The sequence below is a fragment of the Cavia porcellus genome, unplaced genomic scaffold (genome assembly GCF_034190915.1).
Source record: "Cavia porcellus strain 051 isolate PalLab524CR breed Dunkin Hartley unplaced genomic scaffold, mCavPor4.1 scaffold_27, whole genome shotgun sequence".
Lineage (NCBI taxonomy): Eukaryota > Metazoa > Chordata > Mammalia > Rodentia > Caviidae > Cavia > Cavia porcellus.
Genome location: NW_026947510.1, coordinates 3,332,338 through 3,350,931, shown reverse-complemented (window position 1 = coordinate 3,350,931; position 18,594 = coordinate 3,332,338). Strand labels below are relative to the sequence as shown.

Genomic DNA, 18,594 nt, shown 5'->3' with positions numbered 1-18,594 from the left:
TTGTGAAGGTGCCTCCCTGTCATTTCTCCTAACAAGCTGACATCACCACCATTACCACTGCCACCACTATTTAACCCTTCATTGATGTATTATTTTGCAATTAATAAGGGCCTTTTGCAAGACTTTATCAAAGCACGTTACAAAATTGATAGCATTTTAGTCTCCAAGAACGAGAAACCAGAGAAAATACTGATGATTTCTTTCAAGGTCCCCAGCTGGTTTCTTGAGGTGGTAAATCTAAAGCCTAGGAAGGCTGAATTTCACCCCCCCTTCATGAGCCCTTCCCCTGTGCACTCATCCAGCCCCTCACCCTGAGTTTTGGCCTGCCCAGCTACTACAGCTGGGTGCTCTGCCCAGAGAAGGGTCTTTCTTGTCCTGTTAATTATTCCCAAAGCTCCTGCCCTGAGGAATTCAGAACATGCTCTGGTTATTTGTAGAGCGCTTTGTTTCTGGGAGAGGGGCTCACACAGCTTGGAAAAAGCAGCACTTGCCTACACAGACAGTGCTGCCCCTGCTATTAATATCCTAGCGCGATCGCTTAATGATGCTGTGGAGTGTGGCTTACCATGGCCACAGGACCTCTCAGCCACAAAGATTGTATTATTTTACACCAGCCCTGCTAATCCCCAGTGCCAAGCCTTTTGTCCCACCTTCTTGTCCTCTGTAGACAGTGGAGGAGGAGAGTGAGCCCTTGTATGAATCTGCACTCGCCTGTCCTTACCATGGGAGGTAAGGACAAATGGAGGCTGAAGTCTCAAAATAATATTTGATTAGCACTCCCCCTTCCTCCCCTCAAGCATCTCAAGAATTTTGCATTTGTTGTCTTCTCCATCTTATAGTTATCCTTGTTCACAGGGAGAGGATAAACATTTCAAATGTACTTATTCACTCTTGACACATGTAATGAGCATTACCTTTTGGCTAAACCATCCCAGGCTCTGACCTGGGATGAGTAGAGATATAAGAATAGCAGAGCTCATCCCTAAAGCTCACAGCTTGATGGAAAAAGACTGTTATGTCACAGTACGATTGGTACTGTCACAAAATTACGCAGAAGGGGTATCACCACACCCAGGAAGAAGTGGTCAATTCCTTGCAGAGATAAACTTAAGGAGATGTCACAGAAGAGAAGGGATTGTGGTGGGTCTTAGAGGAAGAGAAGTTTAGCAGTACAAAGAAGGAAGGACACATGCCAGAGCAGGCAGTCAGAGACTAGCCTGGGAGCCAAGGGACAGCATTTAGGAACATGCAGAGAATAGAGGACAGTGTGAGATAGTTTGGGGAAGCAGAGAGATGAACACTTTGTCAGGTCAAATGTTTTGGGGCCTCGGTTTCCAAAAATAAGGTATTGATTAGTCCATCCAAGTATTTTTTCATGAGGTGACACTGTCAGCCATGTGTCCTCTTGGGCGCTCATACCTTGTAGATGTATGCTTTAAAGGCACTGTGAGGGCCCTCGAGCTCTTTCCTGCTGTCTATGCACTAAGGTAGCAATCTCAGGACACAGGAGACTCTGCTTTGAGATACCACATGCAGGGATCTCACACGAATTACAGCCAAGGCAGAAATGATAAAAGGGAAGATCATGGAAATCTGCGGATTGTCACCCAAACCAATTGTCATATGCTCAAGGATATAGAAAGTAGAAAGAGGAGAAAGGGGTCCCCCAGCTGTGACTCCAGATTTGGGGGCTTGTCTGTTCATTTCTCAAATTTAGGAACCCACTGACTCATATAATATAAATTATTCAGTTGTACTCAAACCCTGACCCTTTGTTCCAACAAAGATTTAAAGGCCCAAGGCACCCCAAAAATTAGAGCATAAGATGTCATTAGCCAACGCTCAATCTTCACAGCTCCCAGAACTAATTATAGAGCTAGGAGTGGCTGGGGCCAGACCCCTCCGATATAAAAAGATTTTATGAAAGGCAAAGGGGGGAGGCAACACTAATTCTCACCCTATTATATTCCTTTCAATTATTTACAGTAATAGACACTGATGGTGAACAAATATAGAGCCTGGAATCCAGTGAGGTCACATGGGCGTTCTGTAAGCCAGTGATGCCGTATTGGAATCTGGGAACACAGCGAACAATGTTCCAGCTGCCCTTGCATTCTTTACCTCCCATTGTCTTCTGTCTCTTTGCCCTCATTCCCCACCAAAGTCAAGAGCACTGAACCCATGGTGGGCATGCCAAGGTTTAGCTCACATTCAGGACTAGTAAATATCTGCTTTCCATCAAGGGTTTTAATAGCACCTTCACTTTTATTCTCTTAATCAAGCACAATAGGAATGGAATGGTGGGGTCCAGAGGTAACAGTGGAAAGATGCTAGTGGGTGATATATCTGGGTGTCATCTGACTGGCTGCTGGGAAGCAACTGAACAAAAGCTCTGTATCCCAATAACCCACGTGCTCTCTTATATTTCTGACAGATTTCTAGTTACCAAAATATAAGCAATAATATAAGCTCCCTAGAATCTTATCCATTAAAAATTCCTGCAAAATCCTTGCTCTTCTTGCCTCTGTCATTTACAACCTGATGTGTCGCATGTACCAGACTATAGAGGTGCAAGATGGAGAAGACTCTTAGCGCCTGAGATATCAGACTTTGATGTAAGCAACAAATAGTTTCAATCATGCTAAGCTACATATATATATAGCTTGCTAAATGTGACAGTAGGCACAGCTTTTTCGAAAATATAAACTTCTTATAGCATGGACCGTACTCCCTGAGTACTGTCAGGACAAAGGAACAGGTCTACTCTTTGGCTTGACTGGGTTACTGATATTCCAGGACTCCTCTTGGTCTGCAGGGTGGAATAGAGGTCACAGTATGCAAGTGCCTGCTTGTGGGCAGGCACCACACTGTTGTCAGAGTCTTGAAGTAGGAAGAATTTAATTCTCAGGAAAGATAAGGACAGGGAAATTCTTCTGGGTCCCCATAAGACTCCTTGCAGGTCTGTGCACAGGAAGCAGTGCATTACATGGCACTGAACATTGGAAATAATTTCAAGGCTCTTCAGGATTCAGGGCTATTTGTACATGTACAGGTATACACAAACATGCATACAATATAACATTTTCTCTATGCAGCAATCTTGTCATGTGGGAAACTCCTGATAGAAAATTTAATGGCAAGTCCTGATAACTTGGCAATTATGAGTTGGGTCTGTATTGTTGGGTGGGACCAGAACCTAGGTGAAAACATTCTTTTCTTTCTGGAAATCCTTTTCTATGCCCTCCCTCCTTTTTTACTATCATTTCCAAAAGCTTCCATATCTGAACCTAAGTCCCTAACAACTTTCTGTCTTTTCGTCTTATGCTCTTCCAGAAAAGGGCACATACAGTGTTTCAAAAAACAAGACTCTCATGATTGCAGGCTGGCAGGACAGCCAGGGCAAGTAACCAGATGACTCTGATGTGAGAGCATCCCAGCATTAGGACCTCCTTCAAATCAGGCATCTGATGGTTTTTATCATCTCAGTCACTGAGGCAGAAAATCAGAAAAAGAGAAGAGCCCCAGAGACTGCTCTATTTTACGCTTCAAAGCAGTGGATCAGGATTCATTAAGTCCCAGAGAATGCACGAGAGATGAATACAGAGGGTTTTCTAGCCACTGTCTTGTGATAGAACCTTAACCTGGCATTCATAACCTTCAAAATCTCTATGCACCCTACCATTCCAGTCCTCAGTTTCCCATTCTCTTTCCCCTATTTTAGCCCTATTCCTACAGGAGATATTTCTTATATCTGACACCATCTCCTACAAGGTCTCAGTACCTCTCTTGAAGTAGAGAAATTCTACAAATCCTTCAGGATGTATTGCAGCTTCCAGCCCTTTGGGAAAGCTTCCCAGTTCAACCCAATATGGTCTCTCTCAGTTTAAAAAGCCCTAGTACTTTGAACCTTTTGCCTACAATTAGCACATTCTGTATCGTATTAGTTATTGAAGAACTGTTTGTTTTGCACTCCTGGGAAGCAAGGTCTTGACAGTAGGCATCCTGCATTATTCACTGTTATATCTTGCATGGCGCATGTCTGTCTATGCAGGTTAGTTGCCCTATAAAAATACAGGTCATTGAATTGAATATAGGGCAGCCTCACATTAAAGCTTAACTAGGCTGATATCTGAAGTGGGGATCAAGAGTTGATTGGATTTTCTTGAACCCTGATCAGGTAAGTCTATAAAGAATAGCTTTTCTTGGAAAATTAAGGAGTGGGGGGTTGTGTCAAGTGATTCAAAAATATATGAGTATCTACCTCGTTTCAGGGCTTAGTCAAAGGTTTTCCACCCATGAAAAGGGTCTGGAAGCATTTTTTGCAGAAGGATAAGGTGCAAGGCTATGGGTCAGGAGGTTGCTCAGGAAAGAAGTATACTCCACATTTACCAACTGTTTGTCTTTTCACTGATGAGGAATCTCCACTAGAAAATGACACCAGCGTGTGTCACTGAGGTTCCTCAGCTCTCAGGCCTGCTGGTGCCGCCCAGACTCTTTGATCGTCTGCTTCCATTGTCTCCTGAAACCAATCCTTTCCATTTGGTATTTTTCCTACTAGATCACCTGATACCTGCAAGCAACCAGGTGTTCCTTTCAGAAACCAGAAGGCGATAACCCAGGCATTTGGATCCATACACCAGCCTGTGTTCTTTGCAGTGGAGGCCTTAGGAAGGAGAGTCTCCCCAATGGCAGGTGGGAGCCAACTCTTTCTTTCAAATTTGTTCATCAGTAAACAAAAGAGAATGCCAAAAATCTTAGAATCACTTGAAGCACTACTGGATAAGTGAATAACTTTGCAATTCATTTCAAAATAACATCTTATTTCAGTGGGCAAGGTTTAAAAACCAGGTTTTAATCTTTTAAAAAAGGAAATACAATTCATACTATTACTTCGTAGACCTTAAGTGAATAACTGTGTTCACAGCTTTATTATAAATTCCTTGGGACAAAATCTATGACATATGTCTTTCATACCTCACATTATGTTTACATCCTAATTGAAAATATTATAAGTGCATATACCTTGTGGATTTGTTGTATCTTTAGCTGATTCTGAATGAGACATTTTTTTGATTCTATATTTAAATGATCTCTTTCTCTAATTAAAACAGCCAACTCAAAATAGTTGCTCGGTATTTCTTTACTCATTGTGGAAAGTTCAGTAGAGTAGTAGGCATGCTGTCATTTTCCAGATACTTTGGGATCAAGAGTTTGGAATCCAGGCGAGAAAGTAGAAGGGATTCATTCTCCAGATCCATCTAGTGATCCAGAGTCAGTAACCTCTTACCTGCGGAAGAAACTTCTCGGAAATATAGTAGACATTAGCCCCATCATACATGAATCCACTGAATGCATCAATTGATAAGATGTTTGGGGTTACTTAGAATTGGGAGTTTCCTAAATCCACTTGATCTCAGCTGTGTTTCCTATATTTAAGGGAGTATATTACTGGAGCATTTTAAGGCCCTTCATCCTGTTTCAAGGAATAAACTTAAAACAACTCTGCACAGAGTCAGCTCCTGAGGATAAGGATATAGGCTGAGACAAAGGGGACCAGTGATCTGTGGCCAGGCTGGTCCTCAGGACCAGCTCATGATATTCTACTGCACCTTAACTAGTCTTTCATGTCATCCAGAACACAGAGGACTTCCTGAGGCTTGAGCAGTCCTATCTTCAACCAAGGTGGACACACATGATCTGAGTCAGCGGGTGATGGCCTGTTTAGACATCTTAGATCGTGGATAAGGATCTGGTGTGAGTCAGTCTTCATGCTTTGAGACAAATGTCACGTTTACACAGAGGGTCTAAGAGTCTTCTAGAATGCCAAGATCCAGGAAAACTGTACACAAATACTTTATCTAGCTGACTAATGATACCACCCTGAGGCCAAAGGCAATAATGCTTCTGCAACTTTAAATTTGTGCATCTTTACAGTCTATTTTGTGATCTGTTTAAATGATGAGCATTGGCATTTAAAACACTTTTAAGGTTTGATGTACAGATGATAAAACCAACTGAGAGTGCAACAAGAACACCAAAGTGCATCTTTGCTGATATACTATGAGGGCTTGATCTTCCCCTCAATAAACACAGTGAAATACATAACCTAGGATTTTCCTCAAGCTTGAAGAAGCAAAGAATTTAGGATCAGAACACCTGAGTTTAGATTCATTTGCTTATTAATTGTGTGATTTTGATCAAATTACTTATGCTTCTCAAGTTTGTTTGAAGAACCTAATACCTACTTCACAGGGGTGTAAGGGTGTAATGGGATAATGTATGTGTAAGTGCTTTGGAAATAGGAAAGAATGATAGAAATGTGCCTTCCCAGTGTTTTATTCACAGTGCTCCTGCCTGGCTGCATCTACTTAACCCACTCTCCAAGAGCTAGAATCAGATTTCAGCCGTATGGAATTATCCACAATGTGGCAGATGGGTTTACAAGTGTCTTGGTCTCTTCTTGTAATTAACAGCCAAGAAGTCTAAAGCTTGCATTGTTTACATGGAAAATGTTTCTTGCTCTTCTCTTGCCCGTTCCCACGTCATACCATCTGAAATTGTTACCTTTTTTATCTTCTCAGTGTGCTTCTTTAATTTTGTGGGATCCTCTGCATATAAACTCCATTCGACTCTTTTCTCCTACTCTGGATGGCTATTTTTCTATGAGTTTAGCTATAGGACTTAAAAAAGTTTTTTTTTTTCATATTTGCTGCCTGAATTACATTTCACAAAGTCCTCCCAAGTGTGAAAGGTGGGTATCACCATTCCTATCCCAAGTGAGGAAGTAGAGGCACAAGGAGGCTTAGCTTATCTGGCTCATAGTCTGCAGCCCCTCTCTTTTTGCCACATTGTCTTTTCTGCAAAGAAGAGAGCTGCCCAGGGTCAGAGACAAACCCGAGGAGGATGTCCATCTCACAGTGGGATGGCAAAGCCTCAGACATAGAGAGGGATTTAACAGGCTCCCCAAGACCATGACAGTAGTGTCATTATTCTGTTCAGTACTCAGAAGGCTCTATTTGGAGTTACTTCTACATGTGTGTTCTGCATTGTGCTGGTGAGATGGGAGACACAAAAAGAATCTGAGATTGTCTCCGGTTTTTAGGAGCATGCAGAGGAATTGGGAAAATATGGTTAGTATATAAACCTTAATAACTACAAAGTCCTTTCTAGTGAGGAGCCCTCTCTCCACACTGAAACTTCCTGAGATGGTTTCACTGCTCAGGATATAGAAGCATGTATGTTAAAGTGTGTATGATAGATAACCATACTACTAAGTTTTTGTTAGTTCATCATACATAATAGTTTGTTTTGTCGTTGTTTGTCTATTCATTTTTTATGCTTTGATTTTATAACTTGAACATCTACTTCTAAGAACAATATGTAATATGTCAATTAGTGGTGATTTCTTAATGTTATTTTTTTGAAATTCTGTATCATTTGTACCCATTTTACTGTCTTCATTTTTTAAATAAAAAAAAATAAAAAATAATAAATGCCAGGCTTACCAAAAAAGATACAGAAGTGTAATTTGCAGGCAACTCAGGTTCAAGCTCTTCTTAAGTGATCATGCCCTAAATTCCCATAATGACTCCCATTATTTCAATTCATGCAAGAAGGTTTTCCTCATGTTTTTTATGAGAATGTAAAGATATATTAGTCAGCTTTCCATTGCTATAACAAATACCCCACATAATCAACTTATAAAGAGAACAGATTTGTTTTGCTCCTAGTTTTAGAGATTCCAGTCCATGGTTGCTTTCATGCCTGTGCTGCAGAAAGTTCCGGGTCCTTCTATGTACTTCAGGGACCCAAAGACCTCCCACTAGAAGCATGCCTTTACCACATGGACCTTGAGGAGACATCTGAGATTTGAACTATAGCAGAAGAATATGGTGCAAAAGGAACTAGAACAATTTTTGTCTTTAGTAACATTTTTCATGGGTTCTGTAACATGCTCCGTAGCCCCATCGTTTCCCTGAGTAGCTTCTCATTCTTTATTTACCTAACAGTGTAGCTCTATCTAACCTAGTAGAACCTTTATTCTCAAAGAAGAAATTAATGGTTGTAACTGTTATAATTTATGGTTGCTGAAAAAAACCTATGTGTCCTCTCCAATTTTCCTGGACATAAGGAGTAATGGTTATATCCCAGGTTCTTGGAGATGTCACATGGTACCCTGGTGGCCCCTAAAATCTAGTTGCTTAAAACAGTGCAGTCATTATGCCTGGCACCTATGCACTACCTGCACTCCACTTTCACTGTCAGAGATGTCACATCAAACCTGGGACACAGAGCAGCCTGGACTGGCATGGAGATCCATGGACATATGACAACCCTGTGCTGTTATCAATGACAAGCAGTGTCTCTCTTTCCCTAGTACTCCTTTATGCCTCCTAAGACAAAGAACTGAATTCCTGTGACTTTTTCAGCTGCGGACATCTATAACAAAGCCAACTACTCCTCAGGATAGACCAGATGGAATCAAAGTTCAGAAACACACTGAGTCCACGGCCCAATCTGAGAACAGGCCTAGGAAACAAAATGAGAGGTGTGGCCGGGCCTGGTGGCTCACGCCTGTAATCCCAGAACTCCGAAGGCTGTAGCAGGAGGATCCTTGCAAGTTCAAGACCAACCTAGGCTACAAAGTGAGCTCAAGGCCAGCCTGAACTACACAGCAAGGCCCTGTCTCAAAAAGACAAAAAAAAAAAAAAAAAAAAAAAGAGAGATGTGAAGTTTCCACAGCCTTATGAGACCGAGACTTGCAGACCTTTGACGGATGACAGCAGGTGCTGTGGGAGTACTCAGTCAAGTTGCAGGGGCCATGTGACATGGTAGTTGGAATTGGAAAGCTGGCCTTGAGACCCTCTGCATGACTTTGGACTGAGTGTTCAACTTCAGAGAGCCTCCATCTGGCCCATCTCATGGAAGGACTGTGTAGTTACAGTGTGAGTAGACACTAAATAATACAGTGATGACCCAGGTGTGGTTACACATACCTATAATTCTAACACTTAGGAAAGATGAGGCAGGAAAACCTCCAGATTGAACTCAGCCTTCATAGTTTAGCAAGACCTTGTCTCAAAATTAAAAAAAAGTGTTATCCATATAGCTCAGTATGAAGGGCCTGGGTTCAAATATAATTACAGAAAATAAAAATAAAGGTGTAATTTTTATTCCATGCTATATATGCTGATAAACCTGACCCAATAGATTTCTTTTTCAAGGGCCCACACCATGGTGTGTGTGTGTATGTGTGTGTGTGTGTGTGTGTGTGTGTGTGTGTGTGTGTGTGTTTTACCTTAAACTGTGCTTTAGGAAACTTCTTTATGCCTCTTACTGATGTGTCCTGAAAATTTTTTTTCTGTGATAAAAAAATCAGGCAATCTGTAACTGTCCCTGTAGGTATAGTAAATCAAGGTACCCCATCTCCACTTTGGCGACCTCCTAAAACTCTATTCAGTGACATTTCTTTTGGCAAAATAGTGACAAGAGTTAAAGAGGCATCAAGACTATGATTTTGATTATCAAAACATGAAGGTTCTTTGAATTACAGAACTGATATTCCTATGTCTCTTAGATCCATCAGAGTGAGATTTTTGATATCTGAGTAGGCAGGGTCAGTGCCTCCTTCCTCAGCCTGAAGCAGCTGTGGAAGAGAGAACCTTTGGACGCTCTACATCCCTTAAGAATAGACCCAGTTAACATAAATGTTAACATAGAAAAAATAAAGATAGGTAGAAAGGAAACAGGAAAGTCATAATTTAAAATTTGTACTTTTAAGAAAATTGTAACTTTAATTTAAAATTTGTACTTTTAAGAAAATTGTAACTTTAAGATACAATGAAAGTTACACAAGGCTATTCATGTTTGTATTCTCTAGGCTTTTTCATGCTTCTTTTCTTCTAAGCCTGTTACATCCCAGCTCCCTTAAAAATACTGTAAGCCTATAAATCATCAGTTAAGTGAAAAGGCAGAAATGTGATCTTAAGATAGAGACGAAGAGAGTTTGAAGAACGTTTTCAGGCAAAATATCCTAGAAAAGTTATCTTTAAAAAGTTATTGATTGGATTCTGCCTTTCTCCTATAATAAGGCCATTCTTTCATCTATAAATTGAGCCATTATCTTTCTGTGGGGGTCTTTCTCCCATCAACAAAGACCAAGAGGGACCTTCTTACAAATTTACAAATTCCATAGATTTCCACCCTCTAAAGCATGTAAATATCCCCAGGTATAGATCATAGTGCACTTCCCTCTTGAGGGCCCACACTCTGTTTTCTTTGAGTATGCACCTTAAATTCTGCATTATTAGAGTGCCTTTTTTATGCCACTTTAAAAAATAAACAAGTAACAATTACAAGCATTGTTCCTGGTCTAGAGCATAGGAAAGTTCTCTAAAAGTAAATCAACTAAATGTATAATATTAATTTGATGATATGTAAAACATATATAGTAAGCAGTAATGTATATATTTATTTTAAGTGCTGATATAAAGTAAAATGTTGCAACATAAAAATTAGAAAGTATTCCTTCATAGCAGCAAGACAAGTGTCTAGCTTACTATTCTTTGCTTCTGTACTACCTAGTGGGATAATCTTGAGCTAATCGCATGATCTTTGTCTATCTCGGTGCCTTCCTTTGTGAAATAAAGGTATTAGTACTTGCTTTGTCTGTTACAAATCATGAAGGGCAAAATTCTGTGTGTTTAAGTGCTCTGAAAGCCTAGCATGCTATAAATTATAAGGCACAGTTATTATCTGAATCTAAATAAGACTCTGGGGCTGAGACTCCCTGATGTGTTGGCACCACAGTGGCTTCACACTTTGGTTATCTGTGTTTTCACTCTCTCCTCCCTGTCATCTCTCTGCCATCTTGACCACATTTCTACTTCTCTTGCTGAAGTCTTCAGTGCTGCATGGGCATGATCAATAACAAATACTGGAAAATAATTTTTATTGTATTTTTAAATTTAATTTTATAGAAAATACGATAGAGCAATGACATGAATCAAAACAGCGATAAGACAGTAGAAACTCTACAATAGTTACTATATTGTATATTGTTGTCCTCTAAATACTTGCTGGGCTTTAGGCTAGCAAAGTCAATCAAATAATGCAGTTCCTCCAAATCAACTGGTCAGTCACAGGGTATGTATGGGGAGCCGTGAGAGGGGGATGTTCTTGTCTTCTATATCTGTGCTCTAGCTGGCTCATGGGTCGGGGCTTTGCTTCCATCCCAGCTCTCCCCAAATTGCACTCCAGTTGGCTTGCAGGTGAGGGCTTAGCTTTCAGACTGCGTGACTTTTAAGCAGTAGTTCTGGAGGTCAGAAGGTCTTAGATCAAGTCTCCAGAAGATTTGCTGTCTGGTGAGCTTTCTGCTTCTCTGGAAAACAATTTTTAAAATGTGCATAAAGATACAAATGCAGCAGTGATCTATTGCAATGGTGAGGGAGAAGATGGAGTGGGAATCTGATCAATGAATAATTCCCTGGAAAGCAGAGAGCAAATCAGCACCTTACGATGTCTGGTGCAGGGGCTGACAGGGAAAATTCATCCATCAGCTCAGCCTAAACCTGTACCCTGGTCCCTCCTTCACAGTCCTTCTCATTTCCTTCCCTGAGGCAAAGTCTGTCTCCTCTAAAGACTTTCTCAGAACACTATTGTTATGACTTCTGTATAGATGTTCCCTCAAAGCCTCATACTGTCATAAGTGGGGCTTTTTCAGAGGTGCCTGGATCTAGAGTGTGTGAAGCTGGGATTGATTCATGGTGTAATGTCAGGTCAAGGGCACTAGGATTAAGGTTGTGAGTGCTACTGACCCTAAGTACCTTGAATAAAATATAAGGGAAAGAAGAGCTATGGTCTCCTCTTGCTTGTTTGGCTATCTTCTACCAACCATGAACTATTTCTGCTCTGCAATTCTGTCTATCAAAACACCCTACCTTGCGGTCAGCCAATTATGTACTAAAATCTCTTCAAACTGTGAGTTAAATAAACCTTTTCCCCCTTAACTTTATGTGTCAGATATTTTTTCTCAGCAACAAAAAAGTAACAAGGACAACTATTGAAATACACTGGACTGAACTCTACCAATGTCCTTCCAGTGATTCTAAAAGTTTGGCTGTAACTGGTATCACCTCACCTTGCAGTATGGGAATGTCTGAATTTCCCTGGCAAGCTGAAGGACTTCCTGAGGGCACTCCACTAGCCCTCAGTAGTACTGCTCAGAAAGCAATGATTTAACCATGAAAGATAATTCCCTCTACACTAGGCTAGGATAGTTCTGGTACCTGGGGCCACATTGTGGTCTCCATATTTTCTGCTTGGTGAGTACGAGACTTACACATGGATAAAGAAAGCAAAGTGAATGAAAGAGAGAAATGGTCCTTTGCACTTCTAGCTGCTGTGTCAGCATTTTTCTAGATATTCACCAGTGGCACTGTTCCTGAACTCCATCCCTCTGTACCACTGAACATACCAGTTAAAACTTTCTAATTGCATTGTTTTGAGTACTTCAATGTCTTACTGTACCCATGTGAAAATTAGATCATAGAAATCCATGATGCATATCTAGTTTGTACAGGGCACTGTGTAAGAATCCTTACAAGCCTAGAATCTCAACTAAGTAGACTCTTCACAAACATTTATCAAGCATCCACAATGGTGTTGATCCCTTACTTGAAGAAATAAAGATAATTGGATTGTCAAGGCCAGTGTCTTATGTTATAAGGGCAGGAGTTACCATGGCTCAAAGTGATTGTGTATTACCCAAGGTCTCAGGAAGGTGGCAGAGACAGACCCAGTGCCCTTGTGTCCTGCCTTCCAAGGATCATGGTGGCCATTGTCAGAGTGCCCAAAGAGTGCTAATGCCCCAGCATCATCTATGAGACAAGTTCTATGGGTTTAGGTCTTGGCTCTTCTGGTCACTAGGAGAAAGTTCTAGAAATAAATGCCTTCTCTTCTCCCTCTTTGTTCTTAGAGTTCTATTAATCTTTGGGTTTCTTCTGTGTCAGTCCATGACAGGGAGAAAGAAGAGGCATTATAGTGGGAATTGAGGGGACTCAGGAGAAGGAGCCTAAGAAAAGAAATTGGTAGTAGATCTTCACATAAGTATCATCTAAAATATTCTTTTCGACCAGAAAACTAATTACTAAGGGAAGCAGGTGAAATCTGCCTATGTACTTGTGTAGGAGTCAGATTGTGAGGTGTGGATTGGATCCTTATGGCATAGAAGTGTCCTAGGCTGGTGCCCACAGTCGAAGTAAATGCATCCCAAAGTATTCTAGTGTGATGACCTCTTCTGCTTGGCATCCATTGCCAAGGCCCTGGGCTGGAGAGGCCTTCAATGAAGCATATAGAGGGCCAGGAGAGATAGTTTTCCTTCCTTGCCCTCAAACTGAGAGAAAATGGCTTTGTATGTGGAACTCTGCTTTCACTAAGATGGAGTCTGAGGCGGAGGTGAGAAGGGCTACTCTGTGAACATGGCACTGGTCCAGCCTCCTCCATGAGGTGTTCTGCCTGCCAGTTAGCACATCCTTCCTTCCCCACAGGTGGGGAAGTGGCCTGTGAGTGCTGTCTAGTTGCCTGGGGCCTGCGCAGCCAACCTTGACCCCACACCCATGGCTGCACTGCAGGGATGAAGGACCCCTCAGAAGAAGGCCACTTAGGTCCGGAACCAGAGCTCCTCCTCCTCCTTGCAGGAGGGATGAGGGGGAAGACCAGGCTGAGGATGGCAGAGAAATTCGAGGGCTGGTTTAAGGGAAACAGACTGAGCTGCTTACAGCCTGCCGTGGCTGCCAGCAGCCCCAGATGGCTCTGAACCTGCTGCTCTTGCTGAAAATTGATTTTGGAGGCAGTGAGGAAAGGAGGAGGGTGAGCAGGGGAAGGGGCCTCTGGGCAGGGGGCAGGGGTGGGAAAGGTTGCCAAGTGGAGGGTGGAATTTGTGAGCTTTGATAAAGACACTTAGTCAAAATACTCTGGGAACAGCGATAAAGCCCAGAGTAAGGTTTCAGACCCCGTACTATCTATATGTACCCCACCTTTCCCCAGTCATTCATCATTTTCTGTACAGTGAATACCCTCACCATGGTCCAGGCACTGGGGCCAACATGCCTGCTTCTGGAAATGACTCTCATTGAACTAGAATGGTAAGAAAGGAGACAGACTCACCAAGGGTCACAGTAAGAGGCCACAAGAGCAGAGGAGGGAAGAACACATTCTGTCGGGGCCTTAAAGCGGACTAGGTAGAGTTAGGTTGGAAGTGGATGGAAATTTGGGATGGGGCTTGTAGGTCTGAGAGGTGAGGTGGGGAAAAGTCCTTGCAGAAAGAGGTGCCCAAAAGCGTGGATGTAGGAAGAGAGTGGTGTCCTCTGGCCCATATGGTGAGAATAGGAGTTGGCGGAGCAAGGCCAGCACAAAGGGTCAGTAGATGGGCTTGGTGGTCAAGGAGCTGTAGGGCAGGACAGAAGCTACAAAACAGTCTAATCAATCAGCTATAAATAGGAATCTGACATACAGCATTGGCAGTGGGCTTGGTCTTCACAAAGGAAAGCTCAGGCAGATAATATTTTCTTCATTTTGTTAGCAAAGAGGCAAAGAGATCATGTGAGGGCAGTGAGACCTGCATGCCTGGTCACACAAAGTTTCCATAAAATCATGTAGCTGCCATGCCCAGGCCTTCTAGATACAAGTCTGACACCCAGTGTCTCCTTCAAGCAACCTAAGAGAGAGCAGAGCACAAGACCCTATGTCTGTATTACAGAAGAAAAAACTGAGGCTCAGAGGAAAGATGCGCCCTGGGTCAGGCAGGGCATCAAGGGCAGGAGCAAGCAGAGAGTTCAGGTGCTGATATGAGCCTCCTTCTTTCGGGATGTCAAGCAAGTCCCAGCTGCACCCCTGGCAGTCCTCACTGCTATGCGAGGTGGAGTGTGCCTGCATTCTCCATGTGTGAAACAGAGTCCCACAGCAGTGGGAACCATCACACCCTGTCTGGGCAACTTCTGGAACATTGGGTCTTGAGAGTGTGCCTCAGTACAACAACTTGCCCTTTCTCTCATTTGAATGTTGCCTAGACAGAGCGCATAGCATTCAAAAGGAACAATCACCAGACCCGAGCAAGCCCTCCAAAAGAAGGAACAGGTCCCTGTTTCAGATAGGAGGTTTTATTTTCTTTAAAAAAATGATTGAGAGTTGCCTCAAAGCATCTGCCCAGCCTGGGAAGGGCAGCTCTTCTCAGAGCATGCTGCTGCTTGCCTCAAATGCCCGGGTGCTGACAGCAAACTCCTAACCTGCTCCAGGTATCCAGCATCAACCGTGACTGAGTGAATCTCTTTCTCCTCTAGTACCCAGCTGCCTCTCGGAAGGTAGAGGTGCCTCTGTGCATCAGTCCTTCTATGTGGCCCAGAAGACAGTGTCTCCAGGAGATCTGAAAACACCACAGCCCCTGAGAAGTGAATGAGCTGCACAAAGCCAGGGCAACGCTATGCTGAGAGGAGAGTAGTTCTGCCACTAGCCTACATTATCCACTCATGCCAATTAGGCAGTATCTGGGGGTGCTGTGGGGCTTGGGATTAGGTACAGACTCATGCTTGTAGGGCCACCAGGTTGGGGAGTTTATGAGCACGCGCTGCTCCTCCCCTGGGGAACACTTGAGCCCTGGACAAAACACATTTACAATACTCCACAGGGTCACAGATGAGACAAAGAGGAAATCATCCTGCTCAGCCCTCCCACAAAGGCAGAGGCCAGAAACACTGGACCAAAGGATCACCAAGGATGACCGACCTGGACATTCTCAATTTCTGTTGCCTGGACACTTTCCATTCTAAGTTAAGACAGCTTATTGACCCTGTGGAGACTCCGTGCTCATTTGTTGCTTATACCAAAATTTTGCACATGGCTAGTCACCAGGCTGAGTCTGAGAGTCTCCAAGGCTGAGATAAGGAATGGCTCCTGGTATCCCCTTAAGAACAAGGAACTGAAGATTAGGGGTACAGCAGGAGGGAGGGGGAGGTTAGGGAAGATAAAACAAATAAAAATTAGATAGAAAGGAAACAATGAAATTGAGATTTCAAAATTGCATTTACCTGCAACTTCAAGACATAAAAATTACTCAAGCCTTTTTTCTTCCAGGAAATTCACTGAAAAATAAAATAACTCCTAAAGAATTTTAAAGACAATAATCCTGTGAATCTGGGCTCTGGACCTGTGCTTTTCATCTGCAAACCGTTTCCCCCACCCCAAGGAAGCAACAACACTGGTGGGCAGCAGATTTCAACTTTAAACACCGGCAGATGGCTTGCACTGTGACCAACAGCCAGCAAGGAGGCACGTCCTGGAACACCATCTTGAAGATGCCCCAACTCATAATGCTCACAACGCGCCTTGTCCCTCAGCACCTGCACTCTCCTGAATGCATCTTAAAGCCTGTCTGATAAACCACCTCGTGTATCTTACTGATGTGTCCTGAAAATTCTTTTTCTATGACACAAGTCAGGGAATCTGCAAACCCATTATATTCGGGTGGGATAAGTCCCATATTTCAGCCTTGGTGGCCCTCAGACCACCAGCCTGGTGACAGGCTCATTTGATGAACTCACCCACAATAGGCTCCAAATTTTGCGATTATGCCATGAGGAACTATTACTCAAGGGAAGGGAATAAAATTTGTATGGTATGAGCTGGTGTTGAGAAGTAAATTTGTGGAAGTAGGGATAAGAATATCCCTTTCAGAGCATGACAGGGACTTGGGTCCTGTGAAGGCTCCATGGTTATCTGGCTATGGGCAAATCAGCTAAATTCTTTGGGACTTTCTTTCTTCTTTAGTGGAATGGCATAGTAGACCCAACTTCTCAACATGCTTTTGGATGACATAGTAAAGTGCATTAAACACTGCTATGGATTAAATTTTTATGTCTCCTTCTCCTCCTAAGTTCATGGTGAATCCTAATGCTCAGTGTGATGTTATTTGGAGGCAGAGGATTTAGGAGATCATGAGGTAAATTTGCATGATGGGATTTGTGCTTTCATAAAAACACCTCAGAGATACTTCATGCCCCTTCAATGTGAGAACAAAGAGAAAATAGCCATCTGAGAACTAGGAAGCACACTCTCACCTGACAGCAAATCTGCTGGCACTTTGGTTATGGACTTCCCAGCCTCCAAAACTAGAAGAAGCAGATGTTCACTGTTTATTCTGTGCAATCTCTGGCATTTTATTACAGCAACACAAAACAAACCCAAGGAAGCAGTTAATCACACTGCCATGTCCTGAAAGGAGTCAGCCCATAATGTATGTGTTAACTTATTCCTTAGTGCCCACAGAATAACTTCATGAAGGTTCTGCCTTACGTCCCTGTAGGCTATTCTTGAATTTAAGTCCTGTTCCTTTGCATGAACAAAATTTTGTGTCTAGAGTTAGTTCTTCACAAGGATGTGTCCCTTTAGAAACCCAGAGATCCCATCTACCAGTGACAGAATTTTTCAGAGAAATGGCTAAAAAAGGATGGAGACTGAAAGAATATTGTACTAGCTTAATTGCATTTAGATCTTGTCTCTGGGCAGCTGAACAGAGGAGGTTGTTTTTAGCTACTTCCAAAGAATCTCCCTGCTGAGAGTTCCCAGGGACCTGGCACGGGTTGTGTCCACACTTCAGCCTCTGGAAAAACAGAGCCCAAGGAAGAGCAGGTGCTCCAAAGGCTGCAGGAGAGCATGGGGTCAGGGTACCTGTGTGGGAGGAGAGGGGATAAAATCATGTGAACTCTGGCTGGACCCCAGTGTTGCCACTCATTCATCACCTGACAGCTTTGAGAAAAAACATCTTGTACCTCCTTAGTGTATTAATTTTTAAAACATCAATGGTGACTTCTCAAAAATGCCTGAAGTAATGACCTGTAGGTATTATCATTGTGACTGTTGTCATGACTAGAAGGTCTCTAGAAATCCGTGGTCTCCTCTGAGGTCTGGCATTCATCCCTTTCTCTCTAGTAAGGAGCTGGCAAGGCTCTGGCACCCCTCTGACATTTCCTTTAACATGTGGCTATCATTTATCCCCAAGCCTCTGTGGCCAGATTCAGACTGTGGCCTCCCTGAGTGCACTCATGCTCACACTCCCCAGAGCACTTGAGAGCAGGTGCAGCACCTGTCTGATGCAGACCCAAGCCAGAGCCCGGCAAGAGCCTGGGGGAGCCAGCAGGGAAAATCAAAGAAAGATGACAAGGAATGGGCAAAACTACATTTCTTCTATGCCCTACATGCCCTTTTGCTCCACAGTGTCCTCAAATGATCATGTTTCTGAAAAACTTAAATGCACTCAAAAGCCTACATATTTTCCTTCTGACGGCACATTTATTTAAAAAAGAAAATCAAGACCTTTTGAAGAAAGGAATCTGGAGAAATTCCATTCGCCATCAAATCCATCTCTCCATTTTTCACTGTGGCTAAATTTGATTTCTTTGTGGTCTGAGGCAGGTGGAGATTTCATAGCATTTCTCAACATTGAGATTTGCAGCATTCACCTGTTTTGTCACTCAATTGCAATTCCAGGCCTACTGAAAGAAAGTAGAAGTTACAGACACCATGCCCTATACCAGTGCTTTG

The 18,594-nt window shown here is 42.7% G+C and overlaps 1 long non-coding RNA gene across 1 annotated transcript in view; it reads left to right on the top strand.

Annotated features, from left to right (window-relative positions):
- Positions 1–16,779, top strand: part of LOC134473620 (uncharacterized) — a 43,658-nt gene extending 26,879 nt beyond the window's left edge. Inside the window, exons 3-4 of the long non-coding RNA XR_010043971.1 lie at positions 4,559–4,692; positions 16,129–16,779. This is a non-coding gene — a long non-coding RNA (uncharacterized LOC134473620). The remainder of the gene's footprint in view (positions 1–4,558; positions 4,693–16,128) is intronic.
- Positions 16,780–18,594: the final 1,815 nt, after the last annotated feature.